The sequence below is a fragment of the Procambarus clarkii genome, chromosome 93 (assembly GCF_040958095.1).
Source record: "Procambarus clarkii isolate CNS0578487 chromosome 93, FALCON_Pclarkii_2.0, whole genome shotgun sequence".
Lineage (NCBI taxonomy): Eukaryota > Metazoa > Arthropoda > Malacostraca > Decapoda > Cambaridae > Procambarus > Procambarus clarkii.
In genome coordinates this window covers 12,088,626-12,105,577 of record NC_091242.1, presented here as the reverse complement: position 1 = coordinate 12,105,577, position 16,952 = coordinate 12,088,626, and the positions used below count along the sequence as shown (strand labels likewise).

The window sequence follows — 16,952 nt, the reverse complement described above, 5'->3', positions numbered from 1 at the left end:
CAGGAGAATAAATAACAAGCAAATGCAATCAACAAAACCATCACAACCTGCAGTTACTGTTTTACCCAAACCGGTAACCCCTAAACGAGCTGTAGGATGGGGAATATGCTTCTTTTGCAATCAAAAACATTATCTGTACAAATGTACTAATTACCCTAGTAGAGACACAAGAGTCAAACGACTCAAACAGTTACACAAATGTACTAGGTGTCTCAAATCACATAATGTTAATAGCTGTGACACCCCACTGAACACCTGCAATAGCTGTAGAAGGGGCAAGCATCATGCTGCACTGTGGAAATTTGTCAAGACAAATTATGTCAATCCTAGAATAGGAGGTAGAGAATCTACACCAGTACAGTGCTGCAAGGTGCGAGATGTGTACAGCGTAATTTAACCAGCATCTCAAGTGGATGCAACTTTGCCTACTGCCCAACTTCAAGTAAAGAACAGAGGAGCCAAGATCACCACTCTGGATTATTTGATCACGGATCCCAGAGAACTTTCATTACTCAAAAAGCGGCAGAGACACTCAATTTACAACCAATCAGACAGGTAAAATTAAACCTGTCAGGGTTCATGATAAATCGAAGACCCCAAGAATACTCAGTAGTTCAACCGCTTGTACGACTAGGTAGTCATGTCAAGGCTGTCCAAGCCATTGTTGTAGATCAAATACCTTTTGACCTAAATATTAAGGGTCTGGGGTACACAGCCCACTTCCTGCAGGAACGTGAAATTAATTTGGCTGACAACAAGTTAACGTCTGACCGCCTTAACAATGTAAATGTACTAGTAGGAGCAGACTACTATTACCAGTTCATAACTGGACTTGTTAAACGATTGGGCATGAATATGCTCCAATCTGCAGGTGGCTACTTACTTACCGGTAAAGTTCTGAATGTGAACAAGCCTAGGCCTGCCAACATTAATAAATTAGTCAGCAGTAAATCAATTCTGCAGCAGCCAGCTAAAATGAGAAACACAGCTGAGTAATAAACCCAGATTGAATGTAGTACAATTAGTACTCGCCGAGATGTTTCATAGCTCTCAGTGGAAAACCAGTGGTCCGTACCTAAACAAATTAGTCAGCAGTAAATCAATTCTGCAGCAGCCAGCTAAAATGAGAAACACAGCTGAGTAATAAACCCAGATTGAATGTAGTACAATTAGTACTAGCCGAGATGTTTCATAGCTCTCAGTGGAAAACCAGTGGTCCGTACCTAAACAAGTACAAGTCACAGCGATCAAGCCATTGAATTCACTGTAAACCTGGAATTATTCTCGACAAGTAATAATTGACCACACTCAGTCTCCCTAGGTAATTGATAATATAAGGCTAGAGAATCTAGCACTTCCTAGGTAATCAATATTAGGCTGGAGAATCTAGCACTCAATGCATCTAGCATTTCCTTAATTTAGCAATACTATGAAGTCATCAAGCAACTTCTATAATTATAAATTCACTGGGACCAAGGTCCAAAATACCTGCTCTTAAGATTTGCCAAGAAAACCTTATTAATTCAATGTTTTCTGCACTAAGAGTTAGTGATAAATACTTGCATCAATTTTTGTTTGAGCTGTTTTCTTTCGTTTCTGCTTAATTATTGTAGGAGCGTAGCACGCTTGCAAACTTACCAATACGTAAGTGAATCTACAGAGAACTAATAACCCATGAAACGTTTTGGTTGGTAAAATGTTACATATTATCTTTGAATAGGGTTAATCGTGGCAGTAATTAAATTTCCAGCAACCTTAGGTTTCCCTTTGTTTAATGCATTATCATTAAAACATCAGCAGTGTTACCTGACATGCTTAATGAGCTCAATATAACTCACTTTTGAGTTAACGTAATATTTGAGCACTTTAATGTTCCCCATGCTAATACGAGCACTGCTCGCCATGATAATTGAAAGCTACAATGCTCCCCGCGCTAATTCGAGCACTGCTCACCAGAGAATCTGCCTAGATTCCATGCTTAGCTATTCTTCAATAAGGATCTTGCACTAATAACCCAAGCTGATCTCACAGCTTACCTATGAATTAACGTAATAATTGAGTGTCTTATTGTTTCCCTTGCGAATTCGAGCTCAATATTGATCGCCATGATAATTGAACGCTACAATACTCCACCTCGTTAGTTCGAGCTCAATATAGCTAACTCTGTTAACTGTTAACGAGCTCAATATAGCTCACTCTGTTAACTCTGTTAACGAGCTTAATATAGCTCACCCTGTTAGTTCGATCTCAATATAGCTCACTCTGTTAACTGTTAATGAGCTCAATATAGCTCACCATGTTAACGAGCTCAATATTGTTCACCCTGTTCATGAGCTCAATACAGCTCACAATGTTAATTTGAGTACATTACTGCTCACAATTTAGCTAGAGTAACTCCACTAAGAATTAGTGAGTTATCACAATTAGCTTAGTCCTCTACTTAGGTAGGGTAGAAATTTAAACCATTTATTTAGGTAGGTTTAGGGACTTTAGTTAGTGTCAACTGAGTACTAGCCTAGTCTGTACTCACAATTAATTACAGTTGACTATATTTAAAGAGACTGATTTAATAAACTCAATTCTCATTTAAAGATTGAGGATGTATTAATGAGTCTACAGTGTCAAGCCTATGAGCTGCAATTTAATTAGCTCATAAGTCAGAATGACTAGGCTACTAATCTCACTGTCGACTCAGAATCTTTCTTGATTTTAATGAACAAACCTTTTCAGTTCTCTAATATTACACTATTTTAGCTAGTTAGCAACTTAGTTATACCATCCGTCAGTATGACTACTGCACGGCAGTGCATATTAAATCAAATTTCCTCATTTGATTTTGGGGCGATCATGATGCTCCGTGATGTTATTGTCTAGTAACTCAATAGTTACAAGTCACAGTGACCTTACTGTAGTGTCAAAGTCTCCTTGATCTTGAATGACCTAATAATACTTTACGGTATAATAATGTAGAATACAACTTATACAATAATGTTATCAGTTCTTAGGAACTTTTTCTGAGTTTGCCTACAATTCAGTAACTATGTAATACACCATTACATGTCACTGCGACCCTAGATGTTGAGTTTATTGTAAACTTTAGAGAGTTCTTGATTACAGATAACTTAATCATTTAATATTTCAATGTTTAATTCATGTTCCCATAATAACTTAGAGTATTATCTGTCTCTGACAGATTTGGGACATTCGTTACTAACGTACTAATTTACTAATCCATAATATAACATCGGAATGGGTACGTCAGTACTCAGAACTGCGACCCGAGAATTCCCCCCCCCCCCCCGGCCCCGGAGTTATGTTGGAAATTTCCAACACTAACCAACTACTATTTTATTATAATAAATCATCATCATTATATACTAACTACAGTAGTTACTAATTTTACTAACGGTACTAATTTTACTAACGGTAGTGTCAACATAAATTAACCATTTCATCTGCGTATTAGTGCTAGAATTCTCATGAAATCGAGTAGCAAAATTGCGTCAGATAATGTCTAGTTAGACACGTTTATTACCAATGTGTTAGAGAATTGAATGTGGTTCTCTAAAATTATCAGTATTCCGTGTAATAATTACCTACGGATAATATGACTCCCGATAATCTAAAACCGAGAGTTATTAACTGAAATTATTATCAAGTAGCAGTTTTATCTGTTACGTACGAATGCTATGGAGAATAAAAATCTCCATTTCTCGTTTAACACCATTAAACGAGAATATGATAATATTTAAGTCCCTATAATTGGAACCCAGTTCTCATTAACGTATTACATCCATAATTATGCAGAAAAAAATTATCCGTGATTAATAATTTCTGTAGTGAATGCGAGAGACGGGTTGATTGTACACGAGGCATCCCTGGCGAGAAGAGTGGCGAGACACTTGGTAGTGACTGGGGAGTTTTTATCGACAAGAATTTCGTTGATACCCGTTTAATAGTCAACCATTACCTATTCACGTGTTCAATAGTGCCCTGCCAGTTAATAACGCGTCAACAATTGAAGCCACGACCTGTAATTACACGTACGCAGCAGTGGACGCCTGGGACTGGCTGACGCGGTTTCGGCAGACCTTAGTATTTGATACGCTCATGTTAAGTATACCATTCTCGTTTGATGCATCATCCTAGATTGTATATTTGTGGGTAGTCTGTCGTTATACAGCATGGATACCTAATACACAACGTTAGTTTATTTTCAACAATTTCTCCGTTTTCATGAATATTTGAAATAATTCGTAGCCTAATCAAATGCTACTTAAATTTCTCTGATTTCAGCATGTATACAAGGAGTCGACAAGTTGTTTCTCTTCATTCGTGACATTCACCTCCGGTTCTTTCTTTATTGGGATCCTGTGCCCACGAGGACGAGTGACGAAATGGCGTTACAGAAATCGTCTTACAGATAAGACATTTATTGCGTACAAATTTATCTAAGATTATTACTGATTTCCATATAATTCATATAGGATCTTTACAGTGAATAAATTATTGCCAGAAATGATGATTTGGTGATTATTGTGTTTGCTCTTACTGTTACTTAATAATTCATAATCTTTAATATTCATAATTTGAGTTATCATATCTTTGAATCTATTGTAGTTTAGATTTACTATGTTACTAACTCAACAATGAACTAGTGACGAACCACACTGGTTCCTAGATATAAATGAACTTCTAGAAATACACCCCCCCCCCCCCCAAATGTTGATATTTGAGGCTTTGACTTTAATTTATTAATAATACAGTCTATTCATTATTTGCAAGTGATTATTCATTTAATTATTATCCATAGACACTGGTTCTCTAGTGTCATTCTAATGATCACTATTATTCGTTTTCCCTCTTTTCTCAAAGGTGGGTGGTCCTTCGATTTATTTAAATACAATAATCAAATAATTGAATATATGAGTCAAGCCCCAGAAATCCAACAACACCATCCCAATTGAAAAGAGCGGTAATCTAGGGATTGCTTTGGAATTTAAATGCGGTGTAACTGGAAATAAAGTCATTCTAGCATACGGATCTACATCAGGAGTGATCAGCATTGACGCTGATCGTCGAGTTATTTGCGACACACGAGGATAAATATTATTATGAATTGCTTGGAAATAAATGAGGCTATTAGGAGTAATTTAGGTGTGAAAGTGAATTATCTAGGATGTTACCTAGCTAATGATGTGCGGAAAATAGTGAAAAAGATACATAGAAAGCCTGTGGTGTTCATAATCAACACTGGAGTCTGGGTTCCCGCAATAAAGTGGCTCATTGGATAACATTCTATGCTGTTCATAAGGTTGACGATAGAAGCAAGATAGCTATACTATACAGTTACGCTAATCCTGCAATAGGAACACTTTCAAGATATCGAAGAGTTTATGACATACTTCCAAGATTATGACTTATATATTATGAAGAAAAGAATCCAATCCCTGAACAGCTACTTTTATGGGATTTATGCTATTTATTTTGCTTATCATTTTTCCTGGCTATCCTTTGAGGCAGCCTTGCTTTACTTTGATATAGCATTTAAATATGGTAAATTTCGAGAGAATGATTCAAAAGTGGTAAAATTTACCTATTCGCAGATGAAAATGCCGATATGTAAGCAATCGTTCCGCTTAAACGATCTTGAAGACTGAGAAGAGTTGTGTGAAGAAGTTGGCTAGGATATTAGTATGGCGAGTAATACTTCATGATAAGATTGAATGATTATTAACATAATAACTGATCCTATTTAATTTTACAACATTAACAACATAAAACTCATAACATTTTTCCATTCTACAGACTGGTTTACTACGCTAGCAAGAAGGCACGACGGATGAAGAGACTGACAACTCGCAATGCTAAAACAAAGAAGCAACCTTATTATTATTATTGCTGCAAAATGATTTAAGTGATTAATAAAAGAATACAATTATAAATGTGTTTACTTTCCCTACTATTTATTGTTCTGAATGTGGAGAAATACAAGTAGTCTAATGACCCAGGAGGGATGACAAGTGATTGATGGCGGCAGGTGGGGGAGGGGGGGTTGGACAAGAGTGAGGGTGGTAACAGAGAGGCCTCCATACCCTTAAAGATCAGTAATGTCACGCATGGGACATGGTATACATGTCACTGGCTTCAGTGTTGACTTAAACTAATGACCCTAGCAGCCACATCCTACCTTGGGATATTACGAAAAATGTAGCAGATGTACGCTGAGATAAATATTGTTTAAGTTTTGTGTGTCGTGTGTGAGAAGCCTCTCCCCACATCAGATTGACAAGACTACAGGCCTGTGTGTGTAATGTCTTTGATCTGTTGGATGACTCGACATAGGACAGACATCCTTTTGGCTTAATGTTTTTTTTTAAAAACACGAGTCTGAGAGAGAGAGAGAGGGCAGAGGAGGTGGCGGTGGGTCAGCTGATACCTCCCCACTCATGGAGGTGGGGAGGTATCTGACATCCTGTTTCCCACGCCCTCCCTAACCTACCTTCCACATACTCTACCCGGACTCCTAGGCCTGGTGTTGTCATGTGGTGCTGCAAGCTTAACTCTAGCACACCCTATGCTTAAACTCACTAAGCATGAACACCTGTATAACTCTACGACCCAATTACATACACTTTTAATATACACTTTAACATACACACACCTGCACACATGCTATACACCTGCTGCACACCTCCTACACATACTCCCCCTATCCTCACATCCTTCTTTCACCACTGACAACCACAGAACGTCCCAGGTGACTACGCCCGGGCGCGCGGGGGGGCCGCCCACACACCCCTTATGACTATGACCGGGTGCGATTCCTGGGCAGGTGGCCACAGCTGACTCATCTGCTCAGGTGGTGTGCACAATCGTAGTCATAATTTATGACTACGATATGGTGTTCCCCGCCAGCTGGTGGGTGGGCGAGGTGGTATTCCAAGCCAGCACGTGGGGACGGTCCACCCGCTATCTCCACCACTGATCACAAGTAGTTTCACCTGCTCTGACATACATTAATAATATTATTATTATTGAGCATCCAGTAGGAGCCATGAGAAGGGTTCGAACCTATGCTCTGGGTATTCTCAAAACTTAGACCACTACACCACGGCATGTAGTGACGTACTCCCAAGCCTTAGACCACTACACCACCACATGTAATGTAGTACTCTTGGTACTCCCAAGCCTTAGACCACTTCACCTCCACATGTAGTGTAGTACTCTGGATACTCCCAAGCCTTAGACTACTACACCACCACATGTAGTGAAGTACTCTCAGTACTCCCTAGCAAAAAGCTTCGGAGTACCCATAACGATATTACTCCTATTCATATTCTCATTGATACATCAAAATAATATTATTTATTTTTGCATTTGAAGCGAAGCGTAGCAGGTAGAATTCCCAGACTACAAGCCAGAGTGTACTGGGAACGAGTGTGAAACCCTGGTTAGGCTTCAGTGTAAGTCTCGGGAACAATAGAGGATTCATTTGAATCGTAGGTTGCAAAGCCTTTACCATTTCGTGGTGTAGTGGTCTATGTCATTTGCTTAGGATTACTCAGAGCATAGGTTCGAATCTTCCTCATGGTTCTTACTGATTTTCTCATTAATTCATCACGTTAGTGTGAATTCTCTGTGTATTATTATTATCATTATTATTATTATTATTGGAATAATTATTATTATTTTATTATACTCTCGAGTGAAAAAAATAAAAACAATTTACACTCTTTTACATATTTCAATTATACGGTTGAAAATTCTACACTTTAGTATTTGTGAAGTACACTGCACTCTTCCGTGTGCTTTTCCTGAGCCTAAGTTTTATCCTATGAGGAGGAATTATTACGATTTTATCGTATATCAACTTAATTCATCCCTCAATATTTTCGGAAATCGTTATTATTATTATACTGTTATAAACACAATATTTTTCTTGCAGATACATAGATTGAGTGCATCGTTTGATTGGAGAGTGAGAAGCATGAAGGGCAAGTACTCGAGTTACGTGAAGGAGCACGAGTGGAGCCCATAGTCACTACCCAGCGAGTGGGAAGATCCCAGTTTCCAGGCCGAGTTTCCTGCTGAGATTGTGGGCGCGCAAGACCCCAGGCCTCACCTGTCTTCTCACAGCCCCCCTTACCTGTCTCCTCTGTCCCTCCCTCGCCAGTCTCCTCACACCCTCCCTCACCTGACCAACCACATGCCTCACCTGTCTCCTCAGTCTCTCCCTCTCCTGTCTTCTCACTCCCTCCCTCCCCAGTCTCCTCACACCCTCCTTCACCTGACCAACCACATGCCTCATCTGTCTCCTCACATCCTCCCTCACTTGACCAGCCACATGCCTCACCTGTCTCCTCACACCCTCTCTCACCTGATCAACCACATGCCTCACCTGTCTCCTCACACCCTCCCTCACCTGACCAACCACATGTCTCACCTGTCTCCTCACACCCTCCCTCACCTGACCAACCACATGTCTCACCTGTCTCCTCACACCCTCCCTCACCTGTCTCCTCACACCCTCCCTCACCTGTCTCCTCACACCCTCCCTCACCGGTCACCTCACACCCTCATCTGACCAACCACATGTCTCACCTGTCTCCTCACACCCTCCCTCACCTGTCTCCTCACACCCTCCCTCACCGGTCACCTCACACCCTCATCTGACCAACCACATGTCTCACCTGTCTCCTCACACCCTCCCTCACCTGTCTCCTCACACCCTCACTCACATGTCTCCTCACACCCTCCTTCACCTGACCAACAACATGTCTTACCTGTCTCCTCACACCCTCCCTCACCTGTCTCCCCACACCCTCCCTCACCTGTCTCCCCACACCGTCCCACACCTGACCAACCACATGCCTCACCTGTCTCCTCATACCCTTCCTCACCTGACCAACAACATGCCTCACCTGTCTCCCCACACCCTCCCACACCTGACCAACAACATGCCTCACCTGTCTCCTCATACCCTTCCTCACCTGACCGACAACATGCCTCACCTGTCTCCTCACACCCTCCCTCACCTGACCAACAACATGCCTCACCTGTCTCCCCACACCCTCCCACACCTGACCAACAACATGCCTCACCTGTCTCCTCATACCCTTCCTCACCTGACCAACAACATGCCCCACCTGTCTCCTCACACCCTCCATCATCTGTCTCCTCACACCCTCCCTCACCTGTCTCCTCACACCCTCCCACACCTGTCTCCTCACACCCTCCCTCACCTGACCAACAACGTGCCTCACCTGTTTTACACCTAACCACTCCTACCAAATATTCTTCATTGACCTTAACCCTTATCTGCTTTAATCTCAATGTTGATCAAAAAGACCCAAATTTAATTAGCTTTCTTAATTAACGGGGAGCAACGTACCGTCACGAAGAGCAATGTACCGTCACGAGGATCATCGTACCGTCACGAAGAGCAACGTACCGTCACAAGGATCATCGTACCGTCACGAGGATCATCGTACCGTCACGAGGATCATCGTACCGTCACGAGGATCATCGTACCGTCACTTGGAGCAACGCAACGTCACAGTGAGCAATGTACCGTCACATGGAGCAATGTACCGTCACTGAGAGCAACGTACCGCCAAGAGGAGCAACGTACCGTCACGAGGAGCAACGTACCGCCACGAGGAGCAACGTACCGTCATGATGAGCAACATACCCTCACACAATATAAAGTGTCAAATTATTAAAAATTCAATTATTAATTTTCTTTGCAGTTGAAATTATTAATTTTCTTTGCGGATGAGTTAGATGGGAAAACTCATGAAAATCTTGCACAGAGGGAAAGTTCAAGTTTAGGAACTCAATGAGTTTCAGACCAATACATTAGTTGCGCTCATATATAATACCCTGTCTGTGTAGGGTCTCGTGTAGAGTACCCAAAGAGTACACGAGGCACACCGCTCATTTTCAGCCCTGATGGTGAAGCCAACATATACCTTATGAAATGTCTTGCAGCATATTAGTGTTTAGCTAGGAGTATGAATCTTGACAACATTCGCAGACGTTCAAAGATATCCAGCTGTGTCTTACCCATGTCAAGTTATTAGATGATACGTCACTACATTGTTCTAGCTAAGTAAGGACATGGAGAATATAAAGACGTACTAACTTTTCTCCTGTTGGCAGCACACCATCTGGTACTCATTAAATAATTCAACCAATATATGTAATATGCGCATGAATCCAGATAGCATTCCAGCATATCGATCATTCGGCTTTTCATGCTTGATTCCTCTATTTTTAGAGCGCTTGCAGGTGCACGAAGACATGTGCAAGATCCATCAGACCCTCAAATTTTATCAGGAAGATAAGAAGATAAGATTCCGTAACTACGGACTTGCCTATCCCCCATGTCACATGAGTTTGTATAACACTGAATGCCTCTTGGATCGACCCACTTCCAAAGTCATAATGAGACACTTCATAATACATTGCGTATTCCTATATAATCACTGACCGCCCGTCGCAGATTGTAGAAAAGGTCTTTTATTTGGACAAAGGCGATGTTAATCACTTTGTGGTAAAAATAACGAAAGATCTGCCCAAATACGATCTAAACATATTCCAACAGCAACGAGCAGAATGGTGAAGATACAAAGTCAGACATCACGATCATACCATAAGAGAGAGAATAATTATTTTGCAACCTCACACTAGGCGTTGTAAAGTTCAATGTGTTAATGTGGGTACCTCTATCCATATTCTCACCATGTACAGTATGATCTGTAAGTGATCTTTGTCAAGTTAAAGAAGCACCCTTAGATAAAGGTAGTTGTTACTACTTGGGAAGGATTCAAATTTATATAAGAAAGTCGACATTAACCACTTGAGATTTATGGACACTTTAGTGCTTCTCAATGAATCATTAAGTGCAGTAGCCATAGATCACATTGATAGTGGGAAACACACTAACTATACATTAACCATGCTAGAGGGATTAGATCCCCAGGCCATACCTTTTCTGGTAAGCAAGCTTTCTGCTACGATTATGGATCATCTTGGGACGTACTGGAAGAATCTCAGCTTCCTTTTTGAGCTAAGTTTATTTTTTAAAGGAGGAGGATGAACTTAGTGAGGCAGATTGTGAGCAGGCACTCAGAATATTCCAATTAGCCAAATGTAAAAGCATTGGGGAATATCTCGTTGTGTGTTGGAAAGTGGTCATAGGATTGTGAGTGACGTGTTCTCAGTTTGGCAACAGACAATGTTGGATCTTTACAAATTAGATATTGCCCATTACGAAAGTCCCCTATCTTACACGCGGGAACCCATCCTGCTCAAATTGTAGGAAGGTGTCCCACTTGTGCTTCATTTTTCTTTCTAGTAGAGCTCGATGAGGTATGAGATACTTAGTTATATGACTTACTTTGTCAGAATCTCCGCAGCGAGTTCACAAGAGTAACGAGACAATATACAGACATGGAGAAACAACATACATGTGCGGAGCCTAGTGAGGATAGCATGAATAACATTTACCTAAATTTCAGATCACAAATTGAGCGTGAAAATCACAAAAAACAATTAAGTTTTTGGGCTCCGAGAATGAGTTGGTTTTCTTCCTATATTTCTTGAATTCTACACCTTAGGAGGTGGGGGGGAGAGATTGACTTTCCTCTAACAACTGCGGGAAGAATCTTTAAAAATCCAGTGTTACTCTTACATTTCTGGAAAGGTTAAGTCTACGGGATCCCAATTGGAAGGGGGGACGGTTTTATTCTTACATTTCTGAACAGAAACATGAAAAGTCTATGCTACAAAATTCCCACTTAAGGTCTACTGGCTATGAAGTCTTGTGAAAGTCTATGGGCTTTGAGGTATCATAAAAGCTTATGGATTACAAAGTCTAGTGAAATTTTACGGGCTATGAAGTCCCATGAAAGTCTGTAGGTTAAGTCTATTGTATCAGCACTCCAAATCTCAGCCCTAGGACTGCAACCCGTTCTTGCACTTGCTTATAGTCAATATTTGGCTTATGAATAAGTGCATATGTGACTATTAATTTATTGTGAATATTTGAGTTTACCTTGAAAAGCTGAATAGAAAACACCGACCTAACCTAACTTGCTTAGTATGTTAAGATATTACAATTAGTACTTAACGTATACCTATATTGATATTACAGTTTAAAAAAATCAAACTAAACTAAAATATATAAATAAATTTTAAAGTAACTTAGGATATTGTCAATTTTTTTATAAAATCTCTATTGTTTAATAAAACAGAGAGGAAGAGTTAGTGCCTAGGAAAAAAATATGACTGCATATGTCACATGTACTTATTTATAAGCAAAATATTGACTATAAGCAATAAGTCATATATTTACTGTCTTGAGCGGGTTGCGGACAGAGGGGTTGTTCATACGTAGTTTAAATGCTACAGAACTGTTACAAAAATTCTAGGGGATGTGCTCGTCCTATCTCACACCCCAGACAGAGGGGTTAGTCGCAGTCCTCATCTCCTCTACTCAGCACACATATAATGGTAAGACCAGATGGACTCAGTATGCATTTTGTGAATGAGGGAAGGTACTCACCTAGTTGTGCTTGCAGGGGTTGAGCTCTGGCTCTTTGGTCCCGCCTCTCAACTGTCAATCAACTAGTGTGCAGATTCCTGAGCCTACTTGGTTCTATCAAATCTACATTTGAAAATGTGTATGGAGTCTGCCGCCACCACATCACTACTTAATGCATTCTATTTGTTAACTACTCTGACACTGAAAACATTCTCTTTAATGTCTCTGTGGTTCATCTGGGTACTAAGTTTCCACCTGTGTCTCCTTATTTGTGTTCCAGCCATGCTAAAGAGTTTGTCTTTGTCCACCCTGTCAATTCACCTGAGAATTTTGTAGGTGGTTATCATGTCTCCCCATACTCTTCTGTTTTCCAGGGATGTGAGGTTCACCTCCCTTAGCCTTTAAAGTAGGTAGGCCATCATACATATACTTTGCTACATGCTCAACTTTCGTAATAAAAAAAGAACATAAGAATAAATGTAACTGCAGAAGGTCTATTGGCCCATACGAGGCAGCTCCTATTTATAATCAACTCAATCCTACTCATATACATGTCCAACCCACGTTTGAGACAATCAAGGGACCCCACCTCCACCACGTTACGCGGTAATTGGTTCCACAAATCAAAACTCACATACATGCTCATTATCTCCCTACCCTCTAATAATGCTTTTCGGCCCCAATACCAACTTGATATCTCGATAATGGTATCATGTTAAGATATATTCACTTACTAGAAAGTTTACCATGCATAAAGACATTGCAGTTCCTTGATATGTATTATATCGGTCCAATAGGAACTGTCCCAAAATAAATTTTATTTTTCACCTATAAAATAATGTTTATCTTTGAATCTTTTGTCCTTTCCCAGCTTAAACCTTAAAGCTAAAAATTATCAGATTCATGAAGTATATTGGGAAGTACTGGTTTGGCAACATGAAGGTAGATGGGCGCAATAGGTGGCTATTCAAGATCACTGGACTAAATGACATTACTAATTTTAAAATTAGCCTTGATAGAAGTATCAAGGAGAGGAATTAATTCTAGATGAACACTGTACAGAATGGACCACCTGAACCATGTTTTTCGTCACTTGAGAAGGAAGCTGAAATATTAAAGCTACAAATTTCTCTTTAAAATTTAATTTTCGTGTTTGTGGTTACTTACACCTTGTAATCATTGAAACTTTGCCATTGATAATGTTAACAAGATTTAAAGAAATGCATCACTTAACGTTAGGGCTATATAATATTGTAAAATGAACTACGAAGACTTAATTTTTCAACTTCCTTTACAAATAAAGAAAAACAAAAAAATTCGTAAGATTCGCGCTGATCTCATTGATCTCCTTACAGATAAAACTTATTATTAATTATGTAACGCACCTACTAAGGCAATGATGGACACCAGAGTGCCTTGTGTGCCGTCAGGGCTTCTGGGGATGATAGAGACTGCCGGTGAAACGGTTGACTGAATGACAAACGATGAGCAGAGGCGATTCTCTAATCTTGAGGAGGTGAGACAGATGCAGGATGCTGACTGTTTGCGGTTGGTCTCAAGAGAGAGAGACTTGGCCATCAGATAAATAATTTCCAGAGTAACGATGGTTAGGTTTATATCAGTGATTATGCACACGATAAGAGCGAGTTATCACTCAGAGCCGAGATGGCTGAAGTACCTCCACGTGAGAAACGTCAATAGAGGGAAATTTGAAATAATTAAGTTTATTGTTAAAAATGCCTCTCTTGTTATCAATTTATATCGATTTTTGTATGTATTTTCGAGATACAATATTATGAACATATTTCTCAACATTTATGATGTTATTTCTTAACATTAAGATATATAGTCGTGACGGATCAATGCTTTCTCCAGATAATTACGTTTCCTTACCTCTACTGTTGTTATTAGAGGAAATGCTGCTATTAAAATAATATAATTATCTATAATATTTGTGTTTGGTATGTGAGTGGGTCTCAGTTCCAGCAGGGAGGAAACAGTTCTGAAGCTGGAAATAAAGAGATCCCTTAAAATTCGACCAGAGAAAAATGAGGAAAGAAAATCCAAGGACATTGAAAAGGACATTTCCTTTACCTGTTGTTGTTGCTTCTATGTTTCACCTCAACCACTTGCTGCTTGACGTTCACTTCATACTATTAATACTGTGCTTCACCTCTACTTCTTACTGTTAATGTTGCTTCACTTCAACTTTTTTCTGATAATACAGAGCATAACGTCAACGTCTTACTGTTATTGCTGTGTTTCATCTCAACTTCTTACTGTTAATATTGAGATTAACCTTAACTTCCTATTGCTAATGCTGTGATTCACCTTAACCTCTTATTGTTTCTGTTTTGTTTCAACTCAACTTCTTACTATTAATACTGCCCTTCACCATCACCTTCCAGTGCTTGACCTCAATTTCTTACTGTTAATATTGTTCTTCACCTTAACACGTAACTCTTAATAATGTGCTTCACCTTAAGTTCTAAATAATACTTATGTCCTTCACCTCATCCTCTAAATATTAATATTGTGCTTCCCCTCAAATTTTTTTTTCATCCACCACCTCAACCAGCTGCTGAGTGTGGCAGTACACAGTTACAGTTACTCCCTCAGTTATTCTTTTAGTACAGTGCAACCATGTCCTCCCTGGATATGACTTTCTTAACCATCCTTCTGAAATTATTAACGTCAGAAGGACACGGTGGTCTCGTAGCAAGAGCAAGGAAAATTGCTGAAGACGACCCAACCCTCAACGAACCACCGTAGCAAATTGTAGGAAACGGAAAGGCAAATAAACGAAGAACCGAAGAAACGCCCAAAGAAACCAATTTAGAAGCCAACCAGAACTCAAGAGCAGCCCCAAACCAATGCCAAGGACCATCTTCAAAACCAAAAAAACAGTAGATGGTCCCACTTATGCTTATATTGTCGCACTGGAAAAGGATCATCCAGGATCAGATCTTTGAGCCAAACCTGACATTAGAGGAAGATATAACATATCCACAGCTAATCCGGATATAATTACAAACCTCAGGAATACAGAAGACCTAGTTGAACTGAAACCAGAGGAAAAAATCACCATAATGATAGTACAACGTTTCCCTGTGGAAGTTCATGCAAACAGACTCTTAGAATGCCCAAATGTCACAACGGCGGAAAGATGTAAGCACAACAATGTAGAAACAAGACAGGTCCTCGTAACAATAAAAGGACCTCACATCAACACTCTCAGTGTTGTGATCTATGGTCAGTTCAGTCTAAGGCTGTACAATCCAGAACCCATGCTCTGTTACAGATGTCAGCGCTTCGGCCACCATGAAGATGGCTGCAGAGGCAGTGCGCTCCTCAACACCGACATATGCAAGAATCTGCATAAAGAAGGCAAACAAACGAAAGCAAAATGTCCAAACTGCAGGGGATACACATCACGCCTGGAACAAACGATGTCCAGAAAGGGGAAAAAGAATACTGGCTTTCGAATCAACCCAGCAATCCAAAGTCACAACTTCTAGACCACAATCGTCCAGACCCTCGCTAAAATAGCCAGTGGTACACTCCTCGGCAAGTCCGAATAAATGAAGACCAGCAACAGACTAACGCACCAATTCCTTCTAGTCTGAGCAAGAACAGGGCCCTCCAATAACTGGAGAAAACAAAGAAGTACTACTCCACAAGACAACAGCAACAGAATAGATCAGGGGAGCAAAACGAATATACCTGCTATTGCCCCCAAGACGTCCCAAGCAGAAATGATGATCCCTACAACATTAAATGCTCCAGTAGCTGGATAGTAGCAAAGGGGACATATTTTATTTGACATATATGTCAGGGGACATATTTTCCCTGCTCTCTCGTGCACTGCATTAAGTACGAAATTGTATAGTGCACCAGTGATGTGCACCGTGATTCAACTTTCTGAATATAACTTTTCCACAGTCGTGTTGGGTGTCTTTGGACAGCCCATGACATTTGCTAGCCATTGATGTCATTCTGATCGCTGTATCAGGTCTGTGAAGGAAATTACAGGAGGGAGTTGATTTCAGGGAAATTTTGTACAAGTCAAGTGTAGAGAGGGAGGTATGGGGGGTTAACGGCTGTAGACCCCCCCCCCCCCTATCACGTGTCCACCTCGTGTGAGAGGGGGTAGCGTCATGGGGCAGGTGCGCCATTGGTTAAGGCGCTTGGGCCTCAGAAATGCTGAACCGTGATTGGCCAAGACGCTGAGGGGTACCGCATGGTACCCCAGGCATAGTGTTGGCAGGAAAAGACATTCTTATCTAGAACGTTGCTTGGAGGAGGTCGCATTTCCCGTGCTAGGCCAAGCATCGGGAAATACCGCCTGCAACGTTACTAAAGTCACGCCATTCTTCTTGCTATCTTTCCGTGTGCCGTGCGT

At 40.5% G+C, this 16,952-nt stretch overlaps 1 long non-coding RNA gene across 1 annotated transcript in view; it reads right to left on the bottom strand.

Moving 5' to 3' along the window:
- Positions 1-14,132, bottom strand: part of LOC138359770 (uncharacterized) — a 63,060-nt gene extending 48,928 nt beyond the window's left edge. Inside the window, exon 1 of the long non-coding RNA XR_011226065.1 lies at positions 13,936-14,132. This is a non-coding gene — a long non-coding RNA (uncharacterized lncRNA). The remainder of the gene's footprint in view (positions 1-13,935) is intronic.
- Between the last annotated feature and the right edge of the window lie 2,820 nt (positions 14,133-16,952).